The sequence below is a fragment of the Suricata suricatta genome, chromosome 5, assembly GCF_006229205.1.
Source record: "Suricata suricatta isolate VVHF042 chromosome 5, meerkat_22Aug2017_6uvM2_HiC, whole genome shotgun sequence".
Lineage (NCBI taxonomy): Eukaryota > Metazoa > Chordata > Mammalia > Carnivora > Herpestidae > Suricata > Suricata suricatta.
This window is the reverse complement of record NC_043704.1, coordinates 45759105-45765104: the sequence shown is the minus strand read 5'-3', so window position 1 is coordinate 45765104 and position 6000 is coordinate 45759105. Positions and strand designations below refer to the sequence as shown.

General features: G+C 39.9%; 1 protein-coding gene across 1 annotated transcript in view; it reads right to left on the bottom strand.

Moving 5' to 3' along the window:
* Positions 1-6000, bottom strand: part of CRYBG3 (crystallin beta-gamma domain containing 3) — a 99954-nt gene that overhangs the window by 12039 nt on the left and 81915 nt on the right. The window lies entirely within an intron of this gene.

The window sequence follows — 6000 nt, the reverse complement described above, 5'->3', positions numbered from 1 at the left end:
GTGTCAAGGGAACAGCAAGTAGATCCATATAGCTAGAATAGAGTCCAGCAGGAAACAGTGTCAAGTACCCCCGTGTCTGCTAGGGCTATTGAACTGTCTACTTCTTCTTGACACTGACAGGCAGAGACAGATTTACTGCCGATGGGGAGTCCATGAAGGCTTCTGGACAGGGGCCCAGGAAAGATCTGTAATTGGTACTTGAGAAGCAGAGCACTAGCAGCAGGGAAGGTGGATGTTCAAAGAACAGTAAATAAACAAATGACTTTGTGTACGAGCAAGATGAATTATGAAAGCGTTGTTCTTTGCAGCAGTGTTTGGAATAACAAAGGGTATAGAATGACTTAAATATCTACCAAAAGGAGACTGGCTAAATAAGTTACAGTACATTCATAGAGAATACAGCTGTAAAAAAGAATAAGGAGATCTTTATGAAAGATCTCCAAGATACATTCCTTAGAGGCAAAAGCAGTGAAGGTGGTGTGGAATGTCACACTTCTGCTTCCACTTGTGCAGAAAAGGGAAAATTTATGTACATGCCTACATACAATGCGCACATGTGAACAATTTCGTTAAAAAAAAAAAAAAAGAAAGGAAAGAAACTACTCCATGACTACCCATCGGGAGAATAGGATCTAAAAGATGAAGGAAACGAGTGGGAGCCAAGGTTTTGACTACATGCCTTTCATACATTTTAAGTTTTGAGGCTTAGAAATGTATTATTTATTCAAAAAATTAATTTTTTAAATGTTTATTTATATTTGAGACAGAGAAAGAATGTGAATGAGGAAGAGGCAGAGAGAGGGAGACACAGAATTTGAACCAGGCTCCAGGCTCTGAGCCATCAGCACAGAGCCCAACGCAGGGATTGAACACATGAACCATAAAATCATAACCTGAGCTGAAGTCAGACACTTAACTGACTGGGCCACCCAGATGCGCCTCAAAAATTTAAGCTGGTGATTATTATGCACATTTTGCATGTATATATTTTCTTCTTTTTTTATTTGCGGGGGGAGGGGCACACAAGCAGGGAAGAGGCAGAGAGAGAGGGAGAGGCAGAGAAAGAATCCTAAGCAGGCTCTGCACTGTCAGCTCAGAGCCTGATGTGGGGCTCGAACTCACAAACCATGAGCTCATGACCCGATCCCAAACCAAGTCAGATGCTTAACTAACTGAGCCACCCAGGCACCATGGTGTTTTTCTTTACATGGACCTCAGGAAAGGATGTGTGTGTGTTGGGGTCAGGGGTGAGGGGAAAGGACTGGTGAACAAGGGATGGCCAGAGAAACTATCACAGTGCTAAAACAGACATAAGGCTAACAAACAGAAGGAGTAAATATGAGTAATATGAGTAAATACAGAAGATGATGTGAAAAGCTGTGGCTGGGGGCGTGGTGGTATAATTTATGATATAAGGAAATTTCAAGGGGAAATATACCCAGAAGCCAATAACTTCTACTTAGAACTGAGTGTCTTAATGTTCAGACAGACAGGATAGACAGGGTAATCTTAACAGAAATGTCCACTGACATTGGATCTAGGCTTCAGGGAAACAAATCCCATGCAGGCGTGCAGTGTGGGAGGTCCCAGGATCTGGATGACACCGTAGATGGGCAGGGGTAAGGAAAGGGAAATGAGATGACAGAACCAGGCAGACATGCAAAGGAGACTATGGAGGCAGTGGAGTAAATGTACTATGAGAGCAGAGCTAAAAAGAAGACCCCAGGGAAGTAAAGAGGAAAGGAAAGAAGGAAGAGTCGTCCATAGTACCAAATACTTTCACAACGTGGAGGGAGAGGGTGGCTGTGGCGAGGCTGCTGGGGGCTGGCATCAGGAGGCAGCTGGAAACCCGCAGGAAAACTCCGAGTGCTGTGCACGAGACGAGGGGTGGAATCTGGGTCGTAGGGACTGAGGAATGAGTGGTGAGAAACTGCAGACGGTGCACGGGCCACATTTTAGAGAATGTTGGTGAAGAAAAGGAGGAGAATGGGCTGCTGCCCCCTAAGAATGTTTGTGGGGACAGTGGCGTAGGATAGAAAAAGCTCAACAATTTAAGACAAGAAGGATGGTTTTAAGGAAGAAGTGAGACGTCCAATCCACTGTTCCCCATCAGTTCAGAACCTCTGAATAGGAATCAGTCCGTGAGGAGAAAGATCACTTTGAAAGGATGAACTGTGCTTCCTCTGAAATATAAGGGAAGACAGAATGCCAAGGGGCGCCTGGGTGGCTCAGTTGGTTAAGTGTCTGACTTTGGCTCAGGTCATGATTCACAGTTCCTGAATTCAAGCCCTGTGTCAGGCTCTGTGCTGACAGCTCAGAGCCCAGAACCTGCTTTAGATTCTGTGTCTCCTCTCTCTCTGCCCCTCTTCTGCTTGCATCCTGTCTCTCTCTCCCTCTCTCAAAACTAAATAAACATTAACAAAAAATTAAAAAAAAAAAGAATGTTAAAGAAATTTCCAGGTTTGTAAAATAGATAAATGTGTGAGTTATTTCCTCTTTACATGATGTGGCCAAAATTACCTTCTGATGAGGGAAGGTATAAAGCACTCTCCAATAGAACTTCCTGCAGTGACAGAAATGCTGCATATCTGTACTTATCAGCCATATGTGGTCATTAAGCATTTGAAATGTGGCTTGTGTGACCAAGAGACTGAATTTAAGTAAATATTAACTATAACTATGATATTATAAATATAAATAAATATGAAATAATGACGAGTGACTAGTGTGTGGTAACAGTGCAGCTTTAGGGATTAGACGATCCTGGACAAGACAGTCACAATCACTGTGTGCAATGAGACAGTCAGGTAAGCCTTCAAGGGCTGTCCGGATGCCCTGATTTTCCTCTAGGAAACACCATAAACCCGGTCAGGAACACAGCTTGATCTCTAGTCACTGAGTGACCACAGGTAAGGTTCAGCACCCCCTCTGCTATCTGCAAAATAACAACCAGAATCATCCCAACAGCTTATAGAAGAAATGTCCTTACAGGAGTCCAGAACAGCAGGTAAAAATAGCAGATTCTAAATTGCCCACTAAAATTGGTGACTGAAGATGGACAATCAAAATCCACAGATAAGCCCCTGCCTTTATTGTTGGACTTTTTACAACGTCTTTACCCTTAAGCCTTTAAAAAAGCATTTCAGTTTACCTGCGTATCCCTCTTCTGGCTGAGTTACTAACAAGTAAGGAAGGGCAGCCAGGCAAGGAGCCCAGACAGGGCTCACAGTCAACTGTTAGCCACATTCTCCCCAGTGGGGAGTCTGCTGTGGTAGAATGGCAGATGCTGCTATTAAAGGCATTTAAGGCTGACATACTGTAATGTTTTAAACCCGAGAGGGAAAAAAAATTAAAAGCTCACTTGGAGAATGTAATTTAAATGCTACATACACATTATTCTAAGAAAAACAGGACCTGTGTACATTTTTCTTCCTCCTTTTGCAACATGCACACAAAGACATTTTTTAAAAGATTGCCATGATCCCTCAAACTGCATCAAATTCACTCCCCAATGGCAATTCTGAATCTAGAAATTTATCTTTGGGAAACTATGTAAAATGCAGTGCAGGTGATCACAAAAGACAGTTTTAAAATGATGATGAAGGGAGACAAAGAACAAAATTGTAGAGAATGAAGGTAAGTCTATAAATGCATACATTTATCTATTATATCTATATAAATGTAGATTTATTTGTGAGTTTATATAAATCAGTAAAAACAGCCTGCTGCTCCACCAACAGCTGTGGGCTATCACCAAGTGGTCCCATTGACTAGACTTCTCATTTGACCACATCTATTATCTCTACACTTAAAGTCATCCACCCTCTAGAGGTCTGATCTATATTTAACTAATCTTTCTCTACTTAAATTGTTTACATTTAAGTGATTTTAATTTTTAAATGTGCTTAAATTTATAGATGCACTTGATTTACAAATGTACTTAAAGGTTAGGAATGGTGGAAGGTGGTAGATAGGTAATTAATTGTTCAGAAATAAAGAATGCTGAAGAACTATTTCAAAATCCTATTTTTCTGATACATTTTCCAGATATGAAAGTAGGAATATAAACTATTCATAGTCTTTAAAACTGCAGATGACAGAATAATCTCAACTTTCCAAGGACAATAAAAAACTACAATTTGAGCTCTACAAATGTCTTGGCCTCAGTCCATGTTGACATGGTTAGAAGACAGTCAACCATTTGGGGCCAAAGGCTCTTCTTAGGTGTCAACAGTAACAGGACACTCCTGCTGGGTTAAGTCTAAGCCAGGCAAAAATCAGACAATTTCTAAAAGGAGAACATAGTAAAAAAGAAAAAGAATACTTGAACAAATTGTATAAAATTTTAAGAAGGAAAAAAACTCTACCTCATCCCATCAATCAAACTACATTTTAAGTGACAACACTAGTTATAATTAACATATACAGCACCTTCATATGTGGCTGGCATAAATATCTCCATCCACAACCCCTTATCCATAGCTCTGAAACAAAGAAAGCTCTAAGCCCCCCAGTTATTTTCCTAATTCAACTGGCAACAAAATCTGACCTGAGTAAGTAGAGGGTTACTTGTAATATTTCTCCAATATGTGTAGTTATAAATACATTTGCTACAGTAATAGGAATGTGTTTAATTATGGGGTACTCTCTAGAACCCTTTTGGAGTGTTTCCTTAAATGCTACATATGAACCAGATCACTGTTTAAAATGGGGGAAAAAAATCCCAAATCCCAAAATACATTCAGTTTAGCAGACTGTGATTTATTTACTTATTTTATCCACAAAACTACCCTTTGATGTGGGTGCTATTTTTATCCCCACTTTACAGATGAAGAATCAAGGCACAGTTCACTCACAGTAAGTAGAAGAGCTGGCATTTGAATCTAGACAGTAGGACCCCAGAGGCTGTGTTCTTAACCCCTACACTGTTGGTAATTTTAATGGCGAGTATTTCTACTGGCATGTGTGATAATGTCCGGTGCACCTGACTCCAACTTGCTCAGTTGGGCGATGTATATGATCCCTATTCTTACCTCTCTCTCTGGCTTCAAAAGTGTGTCTATGACCTGAATCTCAAGTTCTGAGATCGTAATGAGAGTATTCTGCTAAAAGGACTACATTTATATCAACACATCTTCAATATAATTGGATAAAATTTTTGAATCTAAGTAATTTTTGACTTAGAAAAAATACTACAGACCTTTACTTGAGCAACTGTATAGTTCTTTAAGTTTCAAATCACCATGTATATGGAAAAGGTGTTGACAGACCTCAGGGTTAGATTAATTGGTTAGACTGTAAATATAACATATACTTTTCAAGATACTCAGCAATCAGCCATGAGAACAGCCATATCCATACAGCCTGACATGACTTTAGCTTGATCTTTGCCAAATGAACATGGCTAGCCAAAACATGAAGTACAAGATGAATTAAAGGAAAAGTTACCAGAATGCATACCTCTAAAACCATTCCATTCCAGAGCAATACCCAACAGTGTGTTGGCAAAAAGTTATGTGAAATGATACAAATTTACCGTAAGGCTCATAAATCTCTAATATGACTCTAATCTGGAATCTTTTAAGTTTGGCATATTAAAAACAAAAACATAAATATCTTCTGCCTACCAAGCCAATGGTAGTCTTGATGTTGCTTAACCAATATTAATTACTGTCTATGAGCTCAGGCTGCACATGCCCCAGCTTGTTTAAACTTTGCACTTTATTAGATGAGAAAGTTAAGGCTTAGTGTAGTCAGAAACCAGCTCAGGGCCACACAGCTAACAAGTAAGGGTCTGTCAGGCTTCCAGACCAAACTCTTAACCAGTGAACTATAATCCTCCTCAGAAAACTGCTTTCATTTGGTTTAGAAAATCAGTTTCATTCTAGATCTACTTTCTAATTGGTCTCCCCTCTCCACTTTTTAAGAAAATTGTTTCCCCCTATTTAAAAGAAGCTAAACATCAAAAAACATACACACCCACACACCCACACACCCACA